This window comes from Oryzias latipes, chromosome 10 (assembly GCF_053564925.1).
Source record: "Oryzias latipes strain Hd-rR chromosome 10, Olatipes_Hd-rR_3.1".
Lineage (NCBI taxonomy): Eukaryota > Metazoa > Chordata > Actinopteri > Beloniformes > Adrianichthyidae > Oryzias > Oryzias latipes.
This window is the reverse complement of record NC_136246.1, coordinates 4134784-4160197: the sequence shown is the minus strand read 5'-3', so window position 1 is coordinate 4160197 and position 25414 is coordinate 4134784. Positions and strand designations below refer to the sequence as shown.

General features: G+C 43.9%; 1 long non-coding RNA gene across 1 annotated transcript in view; it reads left to right on the top strand.

Moving 5' to 3' along the window:
• Nucleotides 1–25035, top strand: part of LOC144994824 (uncharacterized) — an 82924-nt gene extending 57889 nt beyond the window's left edge. The window contains exon 3 of the long non-coding RNA XR_013658471.1: nt 21446–25035. This is a non-coding gene — a long non-coding RNA (uncharacterized LOC144994824). The remainder of the gene's footprint in view (nt 1–21445) is intronic.
• The last annotated feature ends 379 nt before the right edge of the window (nt 25036–25414 follow it).

Genomic DNA, 25414 nt, shown 5'->3' with positions numbered 1-25414 from the left:
CCACCTGCAGGTGGAGTCAGGCACATTCATCTTGGAGAGTTTTTAATACTAAGTCTAGACAGATTTAACACAGGTTTTTGGATGAAAAAGGATTTTTTATAAATCATCTGTTACACTTTTAAGTCTGAAAAAAATATGGAAGGCAGCAAACACAGATCCCTACCGTTTTTAATTTTTTTGTGCTGATATTTGAAAGATAAGTTATGCAAAAAAATAGGTGTTTGCAGTTTTGCCTAAAAAGACGTTTTCGGACCTTTTTGGATCAAATGTTGTCTAAAAGTTCACCTGTAACTTCAATCATTCTGAATTTTTTTAGGAAAACTAAACCACTTCAACTGTGATCTGCAAGGCAATGGTAAAACTATATTTTTTATGGAACAGCCTGCAGTGTTTCTTGTGGGGATCTTTTCTGCCAGGGCTTGCCGGCTTGGTCGGTGGTTGTTGCTGTTACCAATCCAGTTGATATGGTTCTCCATCTGTGTCTAAGTGATATAATCAGAATCAGAATCGTTTATTGTCATTGTACATGGGGATACAATGAAATTGCAGCAGCCTTGGAGTGAAGGAGTTACATAAAATAAAAATAAAAATAGAATAGAAAAAGAAATACTGTATTTACAACTCTTAACAAAAAATGAACAATATGGACAGAAACTGTTAAATATTAAATATTTGTGAATAAAATAGAATGGAATTACATGAGTTGCTGTGAGCACAGCTTAATAAATATCAAGTTATTGCACAGTGACCTGGTTAGACAGTCAGGATATTGCACGCATTGTAGTAAAATTAGAGTGAGGTGTGGTTGGTGGACGTATGTGCATTCCGTATGATAATTGCCTGTGGAAAAAAGCTGTTTCTTAGTCTGTTTGTCCTGGTTCAGATGGACCTGTACCTCCTTCCAGAGGGCAGCAGTTCAAACAGAGGGAAAGCAGAATGGGTGGAGTTAGTGGTGATGCTAGTCACTCTGCTGAGGCAGCGAGACTGGTAAATGTCCTTCAGTGAGGGGAGGGGGCAGCCGATGATCCTCTGCGCTGTCTTTACCATTCTCTGGAGACTCTGCCGTTCTGCTTCAGTGCAGTGGGAAAACCACACTGTGATGCCATAGGACAGAATGCTCTCAATGGTTGAGCGGTAGAACGTTACCAGCAGCTCCTGGCTGACGTCGTTCCTCCTAAGTTTTCTCAGGAAGTGCAGGCGTTGCTGGGCCTTCCTGATGACAGTCATGGTGTTGTTAGACCATGTGAGGTCAGCAGAGATGGTGGTGCCCAGGAGGGTGAAGCTGTGGACCCTCTCCACACAGTTTCCATCGATGTAGAGTGGGGGTGGATCTGTTCTGTTTTTTCTGAAGTCCAGGATGATCTCCTTGGTCTTGGTGGTGTTCAGGATGAGGTTATTAGCCTGACACCACCTTGAGAGTTTCAGGACTTCGTCTCTGTAGGCCGTCTCGTCGTCCCCAGAGATCAGCCCCACCACAGTAGTGTCGTCTGCAAACTTCACCACGGTGTTGCTGGTGTGGGCTGGTCTGCAGTCTGCTGTGTACAGTGTATACAGCAGAGGACTCAGCACACATCCCTGTGTGGAGCCTGTGCTCAGCGTCCGGGTGGAGGAGAGGTGGGGGTCAAGTTTGACTGTCTGTGGTCTGTTTGTCAGGAAGTCCTTGATCCACGAGCAGGTGAGTGGGTGGAGTCCTAGTTCAGACAGTTTGTTGACCAGAATGTCAGGAATGATTGTGTTAAAGGCTGAGCTATAGTCCACAAAGAGCATCCTGGCGTAGGTGTCTCTGTGTTCCAGGTGGCTCAGCGCAGTGTGGAGGGTGATGGAAATGGCATCATCCGTTGATCTGTTTGCTTTGTAAGCAAACTGGTGGGGGACGAAGATTGGAGGGAGGGAGTCTTTGATGTGTCCCAGGAGCAGCCGCTCCAGACACTTTGTGATGACAGCAGTGAGTGCAACTGGGCGGAAGTCCGTGAGGAAGGCTGTGGATGAGGACTTTTTGGGTATCGGGATGATAGTGGATGACTTCAGGCAAGCAGGGATGAAAGCCTGAGCTAGCGACAGGTTGAAGATTTTTGTGAAGACCTGGGAGAGTTGATCGGCGCAGGCCCGCAGAACCTTTCCGGGAACTCCATCAGGTCCCGCCGCTTTCCTGGGGTTTACCCTGCTGAACATCCGTGCCATCCGTGCCACGTCCATAAAGGCATTGTTTTTATATTTAGAGCTCTAAGCAACCAAACAGTTGTCTATATAAAAGAGCTTTTACAATTGTGCACTTTTAGCAGGCTGAAAAAATTATCTTTTTAAAATTGCCATTTCAAATTTGGGTTTTAAATTTTGTGTTCCATTTTTCTGTGCTTGTATTGGAAGGATTTGTTATTATTTTGTTTAAAAGTGCTACATATTGTATATACACATAATTTATTTAGAGAAATTTGCTATACGTTGTGTTTTTTGGTTTTGTAGTTTAATTTCATTGGATTTATATTAAGGAAAAGAAGTTGCAGCATTGATTAAAAAAGGATAAAAGAGACATTTACTGTCTAAGTCTTATGTTACATCTGTAGAACTGTACTGAGAGTTGGGTTTTGTTTTGGAGCACATTCATATGTTTTGTTTGTAAAAAAAAAAGATAAAATATTAGGTTAATTGCATTTTACATGACTAGAAAAGCAATGATTATTCATAAAAATCTATGAAAGACATACAAAACAAATGAAAAAGCAGTCTGCCCTCCCTCTTGTGTCTAAACTCTTGTCACCTCACTGCTGGGTTAGTTAGCATATGAACTGGCAGCTGGTGTGTGTGTGTGTGGGGGGGGGGGGGGGGGGTGAAATTTGACTCCAGCAACAGGGATGATTGAGGAGCAGGCTGCAGCATGAGGAAAAGACTTAAGCATGTAAGAGGAAATGACATCCTACAGTTGACCAGTTCATTTTATATCTGTAAAGAATATTCAAGAAGCATTTAGACATGTTCAGCTATATGCGTGTGAAACTTGGTGTGGATATTTGAAGCATAAGTAATTTTAAAACACACTTGTTTGGAGTCCAGACGGAAAAAGCACAGGTTTTGGGATGAATCAGGATTTTTTTAAAATCATCTGTTTCACCTGGACTTCTGAAAAAAATATGGAAGGCAGCAAACACAGATCCCTACATTTAAAAAAATAAATGGTGTTGATATATGATGATTAAGTTATGAAAAAAAATAGGTGTTTGTAGTTTTGCCTAAAAAGACGTTTTCGGACCTTTTTGGATGTAATGCTCTCTAAGATGTCACCTGTAACTTCAATCATTCTGAATTTTTTTAGGAAGCAGTAGCACATAAATGCCTATGAAAGTTGAATTCCTGGTGCTGATAACCTAAACAGAATTTATGCTAAAAATCTTTGTTCAGTCCAAAATTTCATTAAAAAAATCAAGTGATGAAGTTTCTCGTAGACCCTATAGTGTTACATATCAAAGCTGGAGGTTATTAAAGGCATCTAATTCTGAAATCTCAGCTTCCTGAGACAAACGGCTGATTTATAATAAATTTCTATTATTTGGGTGCACATAATCGACCACTTCCTGTTACGCAGGCACCGTCAGGTGTACACCCATGAAACTTTACATGATGAGAGAGGACCCTTCTGAGTATCTCCAGTTTTAATTTCATGCACATCGGACAAAGCAAAGAGAAAATACAGGGCAGAATGTGCCCAATGCAATAACTAGGTGGCGCTATAGAGCTCGTCCAAGATTGTCATATCCATGGGTTCAGAATAGAAGCTTCTTCATATCCATTGAATTTCAGTGAGATTGGACAAGGAATGTGCACGTGAGAGCAACTTTTGTGTGCATAGCGAGATGCCCAACTTTGCAGCTCTGTCACGACCACACCCCCGCATTGAAAGTTATGGTTTTTTGTCAGAGTAAACTTCAATGGCTTTTCAACAGGTGGACGTCATTTTCAGGTGTGTCGGCTCATCCTACTCGGAGTAGTGATGCTCCAAGTAAAACATGTCATTTCCTCTTGCCAGCAGGTGGCGCTACACTTTTTCCAGATTTTTTCACTGCAGATGTGTTCAGAGTCAGACTACAATCATGCACATCAATTTTGGATCAGATTGGATTATGCATGGCTGAGTAATGGCCATTTTTCTTTTCATGGCGTGTTTTCGAAACGACCTCCAATTTTGACGCGCCGCCATGGTCACAAACATCCATAAAAACTTAAAAGCTTTGCAATTTAACATCGGACATGTGTCTAGTTTACAAAACCAAAGTTTGGAGTCATTACTCTCAAATCTCTAGGAGGAGTTCGTTCTAGAGCGAGGCCTGCAAATGACCAAAATACAGCAAAAATGACATATTGTCATCAAAATATCAGACTTCCTGTGCGACTGACAGCTTGGTCCCAAGAGACTTTTTTGTAGGTTTCTATCCGATGAACATGCCCTGTTAAAATCAGGTTTGTACTATAAAGCATATGGAGGTGCTCGCGAAAACAAATTTTGCAGGTGGCGCTATCGAGCCATTTTTGTTTACCTATGCCGTTCTCCTAGAAAATATGAAATTTTTCGCGACTCCTGATGTGTATACAAAATTTGGTGAGTTTTGGGGTATGTTAAAGGCCTCAAAAAGGCGACGGAAAAGTCGGAAGAATAATAATTGTCATGATTTGAAGTTGTTGTCTTGTTTTTGGTCCTTGTTCTGTCTAGTTTCTGTTTCCTGTTTTATTTTGAAAGTCTCCTGTCTTGTCTGGTTTCTTGAGTTTTACTTCCTTTGGTCCCCATCAGCCCTGATCGTGTCCACCTGTGTCTTGTCTGCCCTGTCTGTATTTAAGTCTTGTCTCTGCCTTCCTCCTGTGTTGGTCCATTAGTGTTCCTGTTCTGGTGTTCTCGTCTTGTCATGCCAAGTTCCTTGTTTTCTTGCCACGTCACAGTGAGTTATGTTTCAGTTCTGAGATCCTGCTCTGCAGCGCTTTTCGTTTGTGTTTCGCATTAAACCCCTTTGCCCCTGATCCTCATGCCTCAGCCTCTGCATCTGGGTCCAACCGGCTTTCGAGCCACCCCCCCACCGTGACAGAATGGACCAACCAAGTTTTCTGGACCCAGCAGAGCGGGACATGCAGCTTTTGGAGGCCTACTGCCTCGAAGCAGAGAGGACCAGGTCCTATTGGGACTTTAACACACTCCAGTTCTGCACTCCAGCTATGGAGGGGAGCCATCTCGCCATGATGAGGGGTCGTCGCCGTCGCCGCCACCGTCCCCGTCCATGTCCCGTTCCTGTTCCAGAGGTGGTCCGGCACGCACCACATCGCTTTCCAGTGGTGGTGCCGGATGCACCCCATCCCCGTCATGTTCCGGTGGTGGTCCCGGACGCACCACAGCCATGTCCAGTGGTGGTCCCGGACGCACCCCGACCCGTTCCTGCTCCCAGGGGGGTGCCGCCTTCGCCCCGACCCGTTCCTGCTCCCAGGGGGGTGCCGCCTGCGCCCCGACCCGTTCCTGCTCCCAGGGGGGTGCCGCCTGCGCCCCGACCCGTTCCTGCTCCCAGGGGGGTGCCGCCTGCGCCCCGACGGTTCCCCGGTTCCACTGCCACGCCCGACCCGCCAGAGCCTGACTGCTGGCCCGACCCGCCAGAGCCTGACTGCTGGCCCGACCCGCCAGAGCCTGACTGCTGGCCCGACCCGCCAGAGCCTGACTGCTGGCCCGACCCGCCAGAGCCTGACTGCTGGCCCGACCCGCCAGAGCCTGACTGCTGGCCCGACCCGCCAGAGCCTGACTGCTGGCCCGACCCGCCAGAGCCTGACTGCTGGCCCGACCCGCCAGAGCCTGACTGCTGGCCCGACCCGCCAGAGCCTGACTGCTGGCCCGACCCGCCAGAGCCTGACTGCTGGCCCGACCCGCCAGAGCCTGACTGCTGGCCCGACCCGCCAGAGCCTGACTGCTGGCCCGACCCGCCAGAGCCTGACTGCTGGCCCGACCCGCCAGAGCCTGACTGCTGGCCCGACCCGCCAGAGCCTGACTGCTGGCCCGACCCGCCAGAGCCTGACTGCTGGCCCGACCCGCCAGAGCCTGACTGCTGGCCCGACCCGCCAGAGCCTGACTGCTGGCCCGACCCGCCAGAGCCTGACTGCTGGCCCGACCCGCCAGAGCCTGACTGCTGGCCCGACCCGCCAGAGCCTGACTGCTGGCCCGACCCGCCAGAGCCTGACTGCTGGCCCGACCCGCCAGAGCCTGACTGCTGGCCCGACCCGCCAGAGCCTGACTGCTGGCCCGACCCGCCAGAGCCTGACTGCTGGCCCGACCCGCCAGAGCCTGACTGCTGGCCCGACCCGCCAGAGCCTGACTGCTGGCCCGACCCGCCAGAGCCTGACTCCATGCCTGACTCCATGCCTGACTCCATGCCTGACTCCATGCCTGACTCCATGCCTGACTCCATGCCTGACTCCATGCCTGACTCCATGCCTGACTCCATGCCTGACTCCATGCCTGACTCCATGCCTGACTCCATGCCTGACTCCATGCCTGACTCCATGCCTGACGACGCCTCCAGGCCTGACGACGCCTCCAGGCCTGACGACGCCTCCAGGCCTGACGACGCCTCCAGGCCTGACGACGCCTCCAAGCCTGACGACGCCTCCAAGCCTGACGCCGCCTCCAAGCCTGACGCCGCCTCCACGCATCTCATGCCGGACCTGCCTCGCCGGACCGCTCGGCCCCCCGGCCGTCCTCCGGACCTGCCACGCCGGACCGCTCGGCCCCCCGGCCGTCCTCCGGACCTGCCACGCCGGACCGCTCGGCCCCCCGGCCGTCCTCCGGACCTGCCACGCCGGACCGCTCGGCCCCCCGGCCGTCCTCCGGACCTGCCTCGCCGGACGGCGCGGACCCACGGCCGTCCTCTGGACTCTTGTGCCCGTCGAGGTTTATCCTCCGGGGCCCCCCCTTCATGTGACTTGTGGAACCTCGGAGCGGTTCCTTGAGGGGGGGGTACTGTCATGATTTGAAGTTGTTGTCTTGTTTTTGGTCCTTGTTCTGTCTAGTTTCTGTTTCCTGTTTTATTTTGAAAGTCTCCTGTCTTGTCTGGTTTCTTGAGTTTTACTTCCTTTGGTCCCCATCAGCCCTGATCGTGTCCACCTGTGTCTTGTCTGCCCTGTCTGTATTTAAGTCTTGTCTCTGCCTTCCTCCTGTGTTGGTCCATTAGTGTTCCTGTTCTGGTGTTCTCGTCTTGTCATGCCAAGTTCCTTGTTTTCTTGCCACGTCACAGTGAGTTATGTTTCAGTTCTGAGATCCTGCTCTGCAGCGCTTTTCGTTTGTGTTTCGCATTAAACCCCTTTGCCCCTGATCCTCATGCCTCCGCCTCTGCGTCTGGGTCCAACCGGCTCTCGAGCCACCCTGCACCATGACAATAATAATAATAATAATAATAATAATAAACCTAACAGATACAATAGGGTCCTTGCACTCCGTGCTCGGGCCCTAATAATAATAACTCTTACAGATACAATAGGGTCCTTGCACTCCGTGCTCGGGCCCTAATAATAATAAACATTCGAATTACAATAGGGTCCTTGCACTCCGTGCTCGGGCCCTAATAAACATTCGAATTACAATAGGGTCCTTGCACTCCGTGCTCGGGCCCTAATAATAATAATAATAAACATTCGAATTACAATAGGGTCCTTGCACTCCGTGCTCGGGCCCTAATAAAGGATATTTAAAGCACAGTTACAAAGGACTGCATTCCAAATCCTTTTTTAAACCAAAATAAGAAAGTAAACCAGCTTAATTTGACCATCACTGACCAGAAGGTTTCCTGATGACCTCCTGTTGGCTCCGCCCCTGCCTCATAAGCCGGGAGGTGCAGGCTGTCCTGCTCTATCCAAAGAACCAATATTGCACCATTCCTTAAACTAAACTGCTGCACCCCTGCCTTCCCTCACAAGCACACTCCTTGGACAAAAGCTTAATCCAAACTGCTGTCCGAAAAAGGAATGGCCTCTCAGAGGAATGTGGGGGCCCGATAACAGACGCCGGTACGGCAGCCTTCAAGGCCAGATTAATGGAAAACCTCCTGACCACCCTGTTAACAGACTTTCACTGTTGATCGGCAGTGAACCATGTGATTGGCCTTCCTCTCTGCCGTATATGTGAATCTTACTCAGCTAATAATCACAATCACTAACAGAGGGAAATCTCCCAATATGGACAAAGATTTGCAAACTCTGCAACTTTGAAACTTCTGTATGTGGAGGCAAAGTACAATGCAGTCCCTGGAAGTTCTGCTGAACGTAAGCACGCTGTTGTGCACAGACACACTCTTTTGCTGCCACAGCCCTTTCAAATTGTATCCGCATGTAGCAGATCTTTGGTCAGAGCAGGCAGCAGTTGGTATCAGGAGGATATTTTCTCGTTAGGGAATGTGATCACAGCAATGGTTGGAAAAACCACCATGCTGTTCAACAAAACATTTCTGCAAACCCACCAAGAGGCTGAGTGCTTTCCTGGGTTAGACAATCCTAATGTGATAATGAAGTTAGATGGCTGTGACTTGTTTTAAACTCTATGTTGTTTACATTTCCTCTGATCATTTTTGTCTACTGTGAAGCTCTGGACCAGACAGAGGATCAGGGTTTGGGGTAAGGAGGTGGAGGAAATCCCAGGCTAATATTAACTGGATCAGGCTTTATTTCTGAACGATTGAAATGAAACCTGAAGTGGGATGATTTGGGTCAACTCCACCCTACTCATAAATCCTCTAAAAGTGGGTGGTTTGGCAGGGTGTTGGAGGTGCACTTTACACCATGTTTACACTTAGCTAGTACACACAAGTTTGAATTGTAACAAAGCACACACACATTGCCATCCACCCCAACTACAAACCTCAGCTGTCATGAATAGAAAATGAATAAACATTTAAAAGATTTCACAAGAGTGCATATATTTTAAAACTTAATTTTGAAGTAAAGTTAGACTTATATAAATAGGCGACTCTCTTTTTTAAAACCAGCCTCCAGTGGCCATTTGATGAACTGCATATTTTGATCTACGGATCGGTAGGAAACGATGGGATCTGGGCAGAGAGAACAGTACAAAGTACAATTGCTCATGTACCAAATATATATATTTTTTTAATCTATGCTGGATCGAAACTTGTAGATATACTTTTTTACCAAAAGTGTTGGCTCACCTGCCCTGACTCTCTTATAAACTGAAGTTCCATCCCATTCTTAACCCATAGAGTTCAGTATGATGTGGCTCCACCTTTTGCAGCTGTTGCAGCTTCAACTCTTCTGGGAAGGCTGTCCACGAGGTTGAGGAGTGTGTTTGTAGGAATTGTTGACCATTCTTCCAAAAGGTCATTGGTGAGGTCACACACTGATGTTGGTGGAGAAGGCCTGGCTCTCAGTCTCTGCTCTAATTCATCCCAAAGGTGTTCTATGGGGTTCAGGTCAGGACTCTGTCCAGTTCATCCACACCAGACTCTGTCCTCCATGTCTTTATGGACTTTGCTTTGTGCTCTGGTGCACAGTCATGGTGGAAGAGGAAGGGGCCGCTCCAAACTGTTCCCACAAGGTTGGGAGCATGGAAATGTCCAAAATATTTTTTTATCCTGAGGCTTTCAGAGTTCCTTTCTCTGGAACTAAGGGGCCAAACTCAAGTCCTGAAAAACAACCCACACCATAATTCCTCCTCCACCAAATTTCACGCTCAATTCAATTTTTCAAATCAATTCATTTTAATTCAATTAGATTCATATAGGCCAAATTCACAACAACAGTCGTCTCAATGTGCTTTGTAATGGTAATTGTAAAGTAAACGTAAAATCATAAGGATCATGTAAACATAGAATTCAACAGGAACATTCTAAACTGAACTAACTCAACAGTAAACTAAAGTGGGCATCCCTGCCCTTAGAGCCTCCTTCACAGTAAGGAAGGAACCGGAGAGTTAAGGCATTAAGGTAAATGCATCCTCCCCTGGTAACGGAGAAAGGAACAAAAATGATTGGGATGTAAAGATGATACCAGCCTTTGTTTCTATGTGCCTGTCTGTGGTTTTTTTTGCTTTGTTTAATAAACACCAAAAGCTAATTTTTCAAATGTATAGAAGCAAACAAGCACAATAAAATGTTCATATTTGACTGGTCATCTCTCAAACGATCTATTTTTTAGAGTCTTTACCCTAAACTTCTCCAGGAGAGATGCGGATGCAACAGCGTCACATTTCATACAAGGTCAGATTCTGATCACACTCACCGTGCCCAGATGTTTCTCTATACGCATCCTTTGAAAAAACCTAAATAAAATTCTCTCCATAATCTGACAGCTGCATCCCGGGTTCCCATCGGGTATAGTTTCAGCAGCAAACATGCATGTTTACATTTGAAAAGAGGAGCATTGCCTTGTTTTCTGAAATGCTAAATAAAACCATTAAAGCAGTGATTGTCTAAAAGAGGGGATGCAAGGCTTCCATCCACTTTTTCAGAGCAATAATCGAGTTAGCAGGAACATAATCAGATTATCCTGCTCTTTTTTCTCCCTGGTACATTTACATGCAAAGCTGCTGTGGCAAAGGTATATCTTACATACATACAGTGTACCACTTCTGTTTCCTATACGAAGCTGTGCTAAAGATTAAAAAAGACCAAACATGAAATGAAAACTGTTTCAATCCAGCTGCTATTGTATTCCTCCTCCACATGTGCAGACGCTGATTATGATTATACAGTGATTATGCATTCTGCATGCCAGCCACGCAGCGGAAGAGTGAAGGGGAGCATTAAAGGGCTTGGCGACTGTGGGACCCCCTGGTGAGATGAGAGGGAAGGTAAGAACCGGGAACGGGGAGTGTGGAGAAAGAGAGCCAATCGGCTGTGTGCTGGGAATGGGACTAATCATGACTGCTCCTCTGGGCGCTGCTGCTCCCTTTTTCCTTCCTAATTCTCTTTTTTTAACACCTCTATCATATTTACTTATCTCTATTTCTTAAGGCTCTCTCTTTGTAGCTCTTACCCTGTTTTTTTTTCCTGTCTGCTGCATGAATCATGGCGTTACGCAACACAGGCCTTTTTTAGCCTCACCTCTGTCACTGCAGGACCCCCTCAAAGCACACCCTCCACCCAGCTTCCCCTCCTCCATCAAACACTTTTCTCCTGGTTTCAGGCCTCGCAGCTTTAGGCAGTCCGCTCCTTTTTGTCAGATTATGGCTCTGTCTGCAGTCACTAAGGAGATCCATGCATCATCCATCACAATGTTCAAATTCTCAGCACATGGATTCCGTTCAGTCCTAATTAGAACGCCTTTCCACTTGTTTTCTTGAGAGATAATTAGACTTTCATCTCTCCAGGATGCCACATCCACAGATCTATTTTCTCTTGCAGGAGGCCTTTAGGACTTAAACATACATTCCAGGGTCTTTAACAGTTCTCCTTCACAGAACCAGGCAACAACTACAGATATTGATTCAATGAAAAAGCTTTCCTTTCAGTGGTGAAAATAAACTCTTCATTCCTTAAAAAACACGAGTGCATTTATAAAAAATAAAAAAAATCCTTTTGTGCAGCTAATCAAGGCTGTGCTTTGCACAGGTTCACAGTGCACTGATTTTTAAGTAAACATACGGATACGAACCCGTCTCTAGCTTCGCTCCGCGGCATTGTGGTTTAACTCTGATGTGAGTTTGGCGGCCGCCAAGCTTGGGGTCGGATATGAGACAGCTGGGAGGGTTGAATTATTGAAGAGCACAGTCCAGTTCTGAAACACGGGCCGTGTTCTCCCAGCTGCTCCGTGTGCTGAAGCCCACACTTCAGCAGTCGTCAGACATGTGCACGTTACAGGGCCCATCTGTCACTGAGGCGTAATGAAGGCAGGCACAGGCGGGGAGAAATGAATAACTGCCACTTTATCAGTTTTATCACAGTGGTAATGATGACGGCGTCCAAGCAGTCGCATCTGTAATAATTATGACATTTGTGATTTTAATGATGATTAGGATGCAGATGATGGAAATGACAGCAATGATGAAGGGGACGGGTGTCTGCCAACATGATGACACTGCACAAACATGGGCTGGAAAAATGGTGATAGCATCCACATTTGCGTTCATTATGCATGCTCGGCGCAGGAGTGATTTGCATATGGCTGCTGGACGCAGGGACCAGCAGGCTCGCAGAGAAATAACTAAACATTAAAGTTGCTGTCTCTGTTATTGTCAACAGCTTCATGTAAACACCTGCCAAATGGAAAACTCATCATTCTAATGCAGAAGAGGCCAGCGATGAAAGGCACGCAGAGTGCAACCTCTAAAATCAATAAGCAGCGTGCTTTTCATTGCATACCTGAGATTTGTATTCATCTCAGAGACATATATTTATCCCACTTATACCTTCGGTCCAAGAGCAAATTCATTTAGTAATGATTACCTGACTCAGGTAAAACCAATTTCCATTCACTTGTTACCCTGAGTTAGTGACAAGGGCACAGCCAGGGTCACTCTTCAGCACTTTTTGGTTGCACACGCTCCATCAGCACTTGATGTTATGGACTGTGCATGAGCGACGTGAATCCATCTGCCGGGTCCCATCAAAGTACAAATGTACGATGCATCTTTTGTGCTGCTGCACACCACACGGCTGCCAAGAGGCTACGGGGGCGTTTCCCCCCTCAAGAGCTAAAATCAAGACAAAAATACTTTATCCCTTCTGAATCCCGGAGGGTTTTTTGTATATGATATGTTGGTAATGCTTTCTTTTACAGTACAGTACTTACAGTGTACTGAAGTGGTATTTACATGTTACTTATTGTGTAACTACTGGGTACTTTCAGGATATTTACATGGTATGTTTTATGGAATTAACTGGGTACTTACGGGGTGTTTACATGGTACTTTTTATGGGACTTACTGGGTACTTACATGGTACTTTTTTGTGTCTACTCGGTACTTACATGGTACTTGCTGTGTATTTATGTGGTACTATTTGGTTCATATTATGTGGTACATACTGGGTATTTATAATATACTTACTGGGTATTTACATGTAAGAACAAGGAAAGTGCAAATAAAGTACTTTGACCTTTAGGTCTGCACTCGCTGTGTGTTTCATGGTATGTACCATGAATTCCCCACAGAAACTACCCCTTAAGTACAATGAAATTGGACTGTAAAAGAAAGCTAGCCTTATTGCCACTCTATTACTTGGTACTTTTAGTAGTAAATGCTGGGTATGTTCACGTATTACCTTCCCGTACAGTGTATATACACACTTGGTCTTCTGACCTTCCCAAATGGGACAATGCTAACTTGTTGGTAAAGGTGAAGTAACTGCATTGTAAAAACATATTCTGGCCTGATTACTTATTGTAACATGAGGCAAATGTAAAGAGAAATAAGACAGCAGTAAAAACAACAATCTTTAATATGATACACTTCTGCAGCATACAAAGTGTCATCACAGTAAAAGTTGTTTAAGTACAAAACAGTAAAAAGGAGCATTCCAAAGAACAGATTTTTTTAAATATTTTTTTTTTCTTCCAGAGTTTTGTGTTGTTCCAGGAATGATTTGCACTCCTTTGCATAGCTCATGAGTTTGTCCCCCACCGTGAAAACAGGAAATGGCCCCAGATCTTCACGTTCTTCAGCCAAAGTGTCAGAACCAGGTCTTGAGGACCAACAAAAGATGACAGACCCAGGAGTATAAGACAGACTTGTGGGAGGCCAGGAGTGAGGAGAAAACAGACGGAGCAGAGTCCAGAGTTCATGGAAGGGGCGGGGCGCCAACTCCAGAATGAGGAAGTCCGTAACAGAGAGCAGCAGAGGAGATGTTTTACAGCTGAATGTTGAGGCAGAACTTGGCAGTGAGGAACAGGCGATCACAGCAACAGGTGAGTCAGCAGAAGCCGCTCAGGAGAAAGCTTGGTCCGTAATGAGCGGCAGGAATAACGACAGGCAGGTGACTCAGACTTGAGATCGTGGAGCAGAAATCCAGAATGGCTGGCAAGCTGCAGACTGGAACACAGAGCGTGAGAGCTGGCTGGTAGTCAAGTTGAAAACTTAGACGTTCCGGCGAAGAACGTTGCGGTGCGACAGCAATATATACTGACGTGACCAGGTGAGGAGAGTTAACCCTGACGAGCAGCTGCTGCGGGGGCGTGGCGGCTCTTGCCATGACAAAAAGTCATTTCTGCAATAGTTGCAGTCAAATCTATTCTGTTTTGTCTATATTGCACTGGCGACATGTGGGGTCGTGCTTTTTGTCTGTCGAAATTCCTTCGGCAGAGTTTGGTAACGTGGAGGACTTGTTCAGAGTTTGTAACTGCAAGACTAATCACAATACAAGCTCAAATGAACATAAAAAGTATAATGACTTTGATGAAGTACAAAGTATATTTTAGTTATTTAATCATTTCTGCATTGAGTTTGATAAATCTCTGTGAATTCCTTATTGCTTTGACTGCAATGCTTCAAATACCCTGAAAGTACCCAGTAGTTACACAATTAGTACCATGTAAATACCACTTAAGTACACTGTAAGTACTGTGCTGTAAAAGAAAGTGTTACCGATATGTTTTAATCTGAAATGTGAAATGTGTGTTTTTCATTTCAGAGAGGAAGTCATGTCTCCTTTCAGATTAGATTCACAGTATCAGCAGATAAACTAGTCCCACTCAACATGTCTTGACTTTGTGTCATATGAAATCGTTTTTTTTTTTTTGTTTTCTGAAAGAGAAAAAGTTTTCCTGATTGTTTCTTTTTCTCCTACTGTTGGTGTCTTCCTTTCAGGGGTGGCCACAGAGTCTCTATGCTCCTGTGTTAACTCCATGGTGAACTGTATGCGATACAGTCCTGGTAAAAGGTGGGCAGAAATTTTGTGGCAACATTTGCACTCATCATTGTCAGTATTCTGGAAATGTCTGATCTGAAAAAATATATATATATTGATTGAGTCTGTGGTACTTAGTGTGGCCTGCTGGAAAGGGGCAGTACCAAAAACAAGGACTCTCTGAAGTCGAACAAGGTCACAAGTAAGGCAGAAACTTGCTTGGTTTTGAGCTTGGCTCTTTGGAGACAATGGTGAAAAACATAAGTGTGTGTTCAAGTTGATCATACCAACAGCAGTCACCCTCTCCCAGCAGAGCAGCACTTTAAGACAGGGAATATTGTTGCTGAGTAAAGCTGAAATCTAGAAGCTGTTGCCTGGAGCATCTCTACAGGAAAACTAGCCTTGCTGCTAACAAAGACTTTCATTTGAATCACACTATTTCCCACAAGGAAGATATTTCCAATGTGGAATCATGCTAATCTTTCAAACCTGTTTGGATCTCATAATTTCAACAACAGAGTCATATTTTTTCAGTGGCTAGCAGCTTATTCCAGCCCCTAGACACATTTCCAACACACATGTACCCTACTGAACTCTGCCACAAATGTAGAGTATGTCTTTATCACCAAAGTAGAAACTCAGAATTGAGAAAAAACGAAAAAACTTGGCTTTATGGACTAAACGAAAATCCTCAGTTTATCCTCAGTCTGTGATCTAAACAGCTGTGCAGTCTCCTCATCAAGATGCTCCTACGTCCTTCTCAATATCAAACTTTGATCTCCTGACAGTTTCTGCTGTTTTACTTAAAAATGAAACCATCCACTGCTCTCTGGAGTGTCAAGCAATTTAGGTAAGTCTGCTGTTCAATTCTCTATCTAAAATTTGAAAATATTATTTGCTCCTCTCTCTGGCATATTATACAATGACCAAAAATATAAACGCAACACTTTTGTTATTGCTCCCATTTTTTATGGTATGAACTCAAAGATGTGAAACATTTTCCACATACACAAAATAACCAGTTCTCTGAAATATTGTTCACAAATCTGTCTAAATCTGTGATAGTGAGCACTTCTCACTATCACAGAAGGGCATTGGCAGAGACTCCAGAGGAGCCAAACACCAACTCCTGGCTGACAGAACAGTCGCTCATGACTGCAGGTCATGACGCACCAACCTGTGCACAGCCTGGATTGACTGAAAGCCTATGACTCAATGCCACACACGTGGATCGTTGAATGCTTGGAGCTGTACAACATCAACAGGACTCTAAGAGCCTTCATAGGAAACTCAATGAAGCTGTGGAAAACCACCCTTGAGCCAATGGGAAGCCACTTGCACAAGTGTCCATCAAATGTGGGATATACCAAGGTGATGCTCTGTCCCCACTGCTGTTCTGCAAAGATCTGAACCCCCTCAGCCAAATCATCAACAAGACTGGCTATGGATACCGACTCAGAAATGGGGCCAACATCAGTCACCTCCTCTACATGGATGACATCAAGCTATATGCTAAGAGCGAGCGTGACATTGACTCCCTGATCCACACCACCAGGATCTACAGTACTGACATTGGGATGTCATTCGGGCTCGAGAAATGCAACCGGATGGTGACAAAGAGAGGCAAGGTAGTCCACACAGGAGGGGTCTCACTCCCAGAAGGAATAATAGCAGACATTGAGGACAGTTACGAGTACCTTGGAATTCCACAGGCAAATGGCAACCTGGAGCAGGCAACAAGGAAAGCTGCAACAGCTAAATACCTCCAACGAGTAAGGCAAGTCCTGAGAAGCCAGCTCATGGCCAAAGGAAGAGATACAGACCACGGATTTTAAAACACGAAAGCTCCTCACCATGCATGGAGGGTTCCATCCCAAATTCAGCTCCCTGAGACTGTGTGCTAGCCGCAAGGAAGGAGGCCGAGGACCTATATATATATATATATATATATATATATATATATATAGGTTGTTTATATATATATATATATATATATATATATATATAAACAACTGGTAGCCCAATGCTCTAACATCCACAAACGGCAACTCCTATCACAACTTGACATTGAAGCGGTACATTGCAATTTTGCAATACCACCACGGGGGAGCCAGAACAGCAGGTCATTGAGGAGGCTATACCACACTCCCACCCTGAGATTGGGTACACAGCCCCAACAACCACAGATACGCTGAGCGAAGCAGCAACTGACCTGAAAGACAAGACCATGTCTACAATGAACACTAGGCAACCCAGACACCAGCTACAACAGTTAAGTGATGGACTGCCTGAAAGTCTCCTGGAAGCTGTGAATGAAGCATTGAGGGCAATTCCTACCACAACCATCACAGAAACCAATGAACTGGTTTACACTTCAGCAGCAGTAATCCTTGAGATGCTTGGCTATAAGGGCAACCATGGGAGAAGCAATTCCCACCATGGAAGCAACGATTAGATGCCAAAATCAAGGCAACTCGGGGGGGCAAAGCAACAGAGGCTCAAAGAGGTACAATGAGAAAGCAAATACGTAAGAGATACAGCCTGATGCCCATACCTGAAGCACTGCAAAAATGCCAAACAAAGGCTCCTAGCCTTGAGCAGCCGCCTAAAGAGGTACACAAGAGAAAATGAAGCCAGACAGATAAACAGGCTTTTCCTACTGGAACTTCCTCCTTTTGGTATCCCACATAAGTTCCTCTTTAAGTTTTAGTTGGTTCAAAAACTCTGCCGGCTGGATCACTTCTCAAATCTCTTTTTCTGATTACCCCCGTTCAAAAGCAGCTACTGTGGCTTCAGTCTATCTCAGAATTGGATTTAAATTATACATTTTTTTTATTCTTCACCACCTGGCTCCTCTCCATCTCTATGATTGCCTTTGTCTTTGTTTCTCCTCCCACTCTCTAAGATCATCCTGAAGTTCTCTCTTCTCTTCTCCATCTGCTTGTCCTTCCACCATGAGGTCAAGAGCGTTCAGCAGATCTGCTCCTTGCCTCTTGAACTCTTTAATGCATGACCTTCTCACCATAAACTCCCAACCTGTGTTTTAATCAAAAGCCACGTTTTTTGGTTAATCTTCAATTGTTGAGATGAAAATGCTCCTTATTAACTTTTATCAATGTTTTAATTTGATGTTAACTTTGTTTGTCTTTGTGTCTGTCTTAAAAAAACAAATAAACCTTAAGTGCCGTAATGGGAGCCCACAAATAAACAGTGTTTTTTGTTGTGCATCCACACTGATTCAGTGGTTCAGTGGACTATCAGACTGTGTAACTGCTCTGTGTGAGATGGGAGAGGTGGTGGTATCAGAGAGCAGGTGTCAGAAGTCAGAGTTCTGTATCCCCCTCTGGTCACCGGCGGGAGCCGTCTCCAGAGTTCTAAACACACCCAGCAACCCCAGCTTTCTATTTCTGGATGCTGCTCACTTGACTCTCATTTACCAATTCAACCGCAAGACAATTAAGCAATGCAGCAAGCCTCACTCAGTGAGAAGTATTTTTTGTGCCACTCTGCTTTCATTACCAAGCGTTATAACCAAACCTGATCTTCTGTTTCCTGACCCTGTATCTGACCCTGTTTTGTCTCTGACTCTGTTTGCTTGCCGCCTGCCCTGACTCCCGTCTGGATCCTGACTACTCTAGTTGATTCTCTGATTTTCTCTGATTTTTGTGGACATTGGATTGTAAATTGATTATTTCAGCAATTAAACCAAGAATAATGCACAAAACATTACAATCAACAGAGTGTTACACCCAACCAGCACATCTGCCTCTTTTGTGACAGCAGCAGGTTAGAATGTGCCATGAAAAGTTTATTTATATCTTTCTTCATTCGCCTTGGTTTATATTATTGGTGAGACCTGATAAGGTAACAACAAAATCAAATGAGCTAAAAGTGACCCCAGTCAACATTATCCCAGTGGAGGCCACATAACTGACTAATGTTTTGTGTTATAGTTTTGTGTTTGTATTTTACTGGTTTGCTGGTTTTCATGCATATTTTTCATGTCACTTTCTCTTTAGTGCCAAGCCATGGAGGGATATTCACATGGGTCTTATACAAGCTCTACTTTTAGTCCAAACAAGAGTTTGTACTAAAATGACTACATTTCTCTCCCATATCGTCTCGACAGTGTCTGTTTGTTGGGTTTCCTGAAGAGGAAAACAGGAAATCATTTGCCTTCCATGTTTCTGCATCAGAATGTAAGCAGAGCGTAACTGAGTCGAGCGTAAGAGACATAATGTTACAATTTTATTTTCTTTGCTTTTGTTTTCTGGTTCCCTTTTGTTTCTGTCATGTTTTGAGTTCAGTTTCCTGTTTTATTTTGAAAGGTTGCTTTTGGTCCCCATCTGTCCTGAGTGTTTCCACCTTTGTCTTGTTTGTCTGTATGTATTTAAGTCCTGTCTTTACCTTCTTCCTGTGCTGCTCCATAGCTTTGATGTTCCCAGTTTCAGTGTCTTCCAGTGTTTCAAGGTTTTCGAGGGTTTCTAGCCTGCTCAGAAGTGGATTTTGGTTTGTTTAGTTTAGTTATTAAAGATCCTGTTCTCCAGGAACCTCCTGCCTCCTTCCTTCTGCACTTGGGTACTTCCTCAACCCCCACCGTAACACAAAAGGGTGAAACAATTGCCATTTTTATCTTGGTTTTGATAATCTTTTCAGTTTTTTTTATGTTAAGGGTTTTATTTTTGAGAAAATGCAGCACATTCTCCATGCAGACATAAAAAGCTCTTAATGAAGTTCATTTACCTCCTCAGGCTCCTAGAGACAAGATCAGATAGCAGCTGCACCCCCATAAGGCTACGCTTGAAATTTCACAGATCGTCGAGTTTGCTTGCTGTTTCATTTAAACAGCGATTCCATTTGTTTCTCTCCATTTGAACGCAGGAACGTGATCACTTCTCTGAGAGGCATCTTGTCTCCTGTCAGGGAGGATCATTGGATCATGTTACACAGGTTTATGCGATCTCTGAAAGTTTCGGGGCACTTATGAGTGTCAGAAACTGAAAGGCGCGTTCTGTAATGAACTCTTCTGCACTCAGTGGAAGCGCATGTGCTGACATTTTGTTTCAACACAATTGCAGTCAGTGACTCTTGAGTTAGACAAGTGTTTACACGTGAAAACCAAATGCTGCTTTTCTCACTAATTGGTAGTTTTCATTAGCACTGACTTCTGCAGGAAAACGTCTGCATGCTTCATCCAATGCAGTGTACCTTTATGTTCTTGCATCTTAAAAGTGCTGTAGCTTCCACTGAGACTAAAAACATGCACGTTTCCCCAATTATCAGCATGTGACAATGCATTAGTTCACTGCGGTCTTAGTCCCTCTCCAATTAGTTGCTGTGAGCATCTAACGAGAACAACAACATCTTTGTGGCTCTGCAGGAGGTAGAGGAGGGTCAAGCAGGATGCAGCTCCAACAGCTCATTCTGGTTTCGCAGCTAATTTTAACTTCCCTACAGATTCTTGTCCAAAGGCAGAGGAAAACGATTCCAGCGACATGTGTTTGCAGGCATTTAAACACAGGCTTGTGTTTCCCAGCTGGGATATCCATAAGCAGGGCGCCTGTTGCCATGTGAGACATGCACCTACAACCAATAGTGATGTGTTATGAATAATGAAGAGTCTGAGACAATCCTGAAAACGAAGCTCTGTTGTCAGGTTGGGCTTTTGATTTCTGTCCCGCTTTGGGGAGAGATGTTCAAAGCTCTCACACGGCAAAATGCTGCCCGCTTTCAAAGACCCCCTGCTGCTTGTGTCAGAACACCAGCTCTCTGTGTTCCATAAATTAAGGTTATCCCAAGTGTCTCGTGGCATAAATTGGTGCTTCAAACCTCTACGTTCCTTAATTAGGCGTACAACACAACTTTTCTGTGAATCCTCGTATGCAGCGAGGACTGAAATAATTTGTTTCAAGTTAATCTGACTGGCACTTGCATTTGAATGTGTCTGGGTTTTTCCTTTATACATGGTGTTACAATTAACAAACACCAATTTTTCATTTACTTTGAAAATCTTTTGATCAGCATGGTCAAACCAAAGTTTTGGTTAAACAAGATATTGATCTGAGAAGCAGGACGACTGGGAATATACATTATTGTAAATTCCCACGACAGAAGCCCCAAAGGGGAAATAGATTGATTACATGTTCTATACTCTCTTGCCCTAATTAAAGATCTGAGGGGTGTCGTCCTCACGGGGCTGCTCTGTCAGAATCCTCCTGATGTGTTTAAGGCACGTCAGTTACGTGAATGGACATGAAGCTGATCTGTGTGACCGAGTTCATTGTGAGTGGAGCTCAGGGAGACTGTGCTTCAGATGGGAAGCTTTGCAATGTTCTGGGAGGATTAAACACACAGACAGGCATTTATGTAGCTTCCTGCTCCCATCATGCATCATGTTTTTCCACCAGAGAACAAAAAATGACACAGCCTCCAAAATGTGCCACCAAACTGTCACAGCTCCGTCATTAGCACACTTCCTCTGCATCAGTCACAATGCACCATGATGAAACACACGCCTCCAGCGGAGGTTAATGTCAATAAACAGCAATAGGTGCCAATCAAACTGCTGCCATTGATGACTCTGACAATGAGAGAACACAGAGTTAACATGCTTCATTATGCTTTGTCATTATCTGCAGAGGCGCTGCCAGCAGCCTTCGACAAATGGACCTCTCGCCTTTGCTGCGGCTCCATTTGAATCCAAATCAATAATTCTCTCTCTGCAGCTTGAAAGGAAACAGTGATCAAACAGGGGCTACGGCGCTCTCAGGATTGCAGACGACCTTTTCCGAAGCTGGGAAAGAAATTGAATTTAGAAATCAGCATGGCTAAAACAAATCTTTACAAAGCAAATGAGCACTCATTGTATTTTGTGTCTAAAGTCAGAGGAGAGTTGTCCAACCCTGATTGGAGGCTCTGCTGCCAAGAACAAGTTCTGTTGGGTAGTCCGGATCAGTCATTTGTCTGACTGGCTCAAATAATTCCAACACTTATTCTAATTTAAAAGAATTGAGTTTGCTCAGTCCAGGAAGAAACAGCAACAACATTTCCTACAGAAACTGATTGTGAAAGTTTCTAACTAAACACAGTGTTGTGTCCCAGGTGATTCAGGAAGGTTCAGCAGAACATCTGACTCTGCTAGGAATGAACAGCCTGCAGAAACCATCATCCATTCCTCTCTACTCATTGAAGCAGTCATAAATAAACAAGAGAAATAACTGAAAATTCTTACATCATTCACTAGTGGGCCCTAACCTTTTTCAGGCCACGGATCGGTTTAATGTCAGACAATATTTCCACAGACTGGTCTGTATGAGGCTGAAATGGGCGAACAATCTCCAGTTCCTCTAAACTCCAAAGGATAAAGTTCATTTTCATCCTCTGTAAAATATCTGCAGCTGCTTTAAACTTTATTTCTACTCTAGATTTCCTGTAGGAACCATTCAAATGTGATTTAGTTTTTCCCTTAACCCAAAACTGTCAAAGTGGAAGCTAAACTAAATTGGACGCCAACTTCAGCCTCGTCTGACTTTTAGGATGCAACAGATAGATAAAAAAAAGAAAAACGGTTACTAAAACTAGCATTTTCTAAATATAATCATAGAAGTGAATCCACATTTGAACAACTTTCTTGTAACATTATACAGCCAGTTGCTTGATATTCTGCAATAGTTTTATGGTCTGAGGGAACAACTGTCACAGTAAATCCACATTTAAAGTAAAAACCTCTGATTGGAAGATTGCAGGTTTAATTCCCGCCTTGCAAGCTCATATGTCTAAGTGTCTTTGGGCGAGACACAGAGCCCCACCTTTCCTCCTGGTGGTTATAGGGTGTTCGGCAGCGGAGCTGCCATCTGTGTGTGAATGTGTGTGTGAATATGGGTGACTGGGACTGTGACTGTAAAGGGCTTTGGTACGCCATTTAACATTTATGCTTATTATATTTTAGTCTAAATCTAACAGCCTGCGTTGCTCTCTAGTACATAGTTTCTGCAGAGAGGCTGAAATTCCTTAGAAATGTACCTCTGAGTTGTGGGCGGGACGGATGAGGGCTAGTAAGCCTGCCCTTTACTTCCCATCAACCCTTTGTTTACACTCTCACCTGCTAACTTAAAGCCCCCTCACACCTTCAACCTAGTAGTGCTGGTGCAACAAAAAGGCAAACAATATCAGAGCTATCCGGTCGTACAGTTTACATGCAGATTCCAGTTCAGACAAGGAAAACAAAGAGGTTTATGGATCTATTTGTCTGCGTTTGAATGCATCAGAATGGAGCGGAGCAGGACGCTTGTGGCCCAATGATTGTAGTTTGTATGTATCAACACAAGCTTTTTCAAAGTGTATTTTTCCTCTGCTCTTGATTCACCATGAACTACTCAGAAATGGAGTTTTAATCTTAAATTATTTTATTTACGCCCTGCATCGTGATAAAAAAGCTACGACAACATGTTAAAAACCCCAAAAACACCATTTTCATTGGAGTGGCTCTTTCTAAGTGTTTAAAAAAAATGAATGAATCAATGTTTTAAAAACCGAGTTTATATAATTAGGAATCAACTATTGATATTCATTTGAAAAGACTTTTGTTTTATGACAACTTCTTTAAGGTGAAGAGCCTAAATCATGGACGCATCTCTCAAACCACATGACATTAGATGAAGATGAAACACTGTGTAAGTGAAGCATCATTCAAAATGTGAAATTTATAATTCTTTCTTTGGCAGTGTCTAATACTCTGATCTGTTTTTCACTTTGATGAACCAAAAACCAGCAACAGCTGCTGAGAAACACAACGAATTTTTGTTGTTTGACACCCAAATACTTGCATGCATGGCCGGCCCTCCCTATCCGTGAATTTCGCAGCCACGTAGGGCCCCCGTCACCACCAGGGCCCCGAAGTGGCTAAAAAGATAAAATAAAAAAAGACCCAAATCTGGCAACCCATTTCATATAACTTCTGAACCATCGTGCGCTCTGAATGTTGTGCAAAAGAAAGTTGCCTGCACTTTTATGATCCCCCCCTTCAACACACCTGAACCAATCTGGCAACCCAAATAATGACGTTACGCCACTCTTAGCAACGATTGGTCAACATCATTGCATCTGAGGCTGGCACAGTATGCATTTACGAGCGCATTTTGTTCAATAAAGTTGGGAAAAAGAAAAAAAACGAGCGCATTTTGTCACTCTGATCAAAGCGACAACAAGAGAACTTCATGTCACAGAGACTTTTTCCATCAGAAGCTGAAAAAAGAAAGAAGGAAAAAAGAGGAAGAACTTTAACATCAATCACAAGGTAAGTTGGGAGGATATTGGGGCCATATTTTTACATCATCCAGTATTTCTGTGCAGCTGCGCAATTTACGTAAAATACTAATAGATCCGAAGTGAAGATTGCACATAAACGAACCCGTTTGACGTAATTTCCAATGGAAAACTAAAATAATTCTGATACCCAAGTTTCCAAGATGAGGTTGGACATGACCTTCTAAAACGGCGAAGAGAAGAGTAAATAATGACAACGGTATAATGGCTGAAATATGCTTTAACTCACGTTATCGTATTGTTTCATTGTTTTGCTAACACACATATTTATTGCGTTCTGCATTTTCCGGTTTATGTCAGTATAAAAACTGCTGTTTATCTGTCATAGACAGTCAGGTAGTCTGACTTTTTCAACAATGTGTCTTAAAATCTTGCATTGGCATAAAATATGGAGAATCAAAACTGCCAAATACAAACAGGAAATAAAGGTTCTCATTTATAAATGACAAACAAAATAAAATATACTCATTTTAAAATTATGAACATACAAAATAATAAAGAAGTGTATAAATGCTTATATTTCCATTTATACTGAAATTAGTGTTCACACTTATTATTTATAAATGGGTACATTTATTTCTTATTTGTATTTTGCAGTTTTGGTTTTACATAATGATGATGTTTCCACAGTCTCTTCTGCTCTCAAAAAGTATTGGAGGTGGTGCAGCGTCCACATCCCAAAATGTTCCTGACATCACTGAAGATGTCATCTGAGGTAATTTTAATAGCATGTAAAGTCATTTCAAAAACAGTGTCTGCATAACCCCTTTTTTCATAAATAGCAGCTGAAGAGTATGGAGCCCCAAACTGTTCATAATTAAATTAATAAATATGACCTCATGCAAATATACAATCAAACAATAAATCTCTTATAAATATATAAAAAGATCATGAAATTGTGAAAAACCTGCACACAGATTTTAAATGAGCCAATATATTAGTAGTATTCTGCTTTATCGTTGATTATTTTATAATAATAATTCTTGTTTTTTAGCTGCAGAAGAAACTCCTGTCAGCACATTTACTGTTGAAAGGGAAAACATTTGACTGTTTTACTTTTCACTGTTTTCTTTTATTGAAGTTATGTATCTTATGTTCCAGAGGCTCCAAGAGAGGCGTGTATGAAAAAGGAGCCGACTGGATCCAAAATTCCACCTACCGGTACCTCAAATCCAGTTGGTCCAGCTGAATGGCCAACCACACTCTCTGATCCAGTAAGAATGGATTTGGTGCAAAGAGGTCCTTTTCAGACTGAGAAAGACTATGACTTTCCAAAATCACCC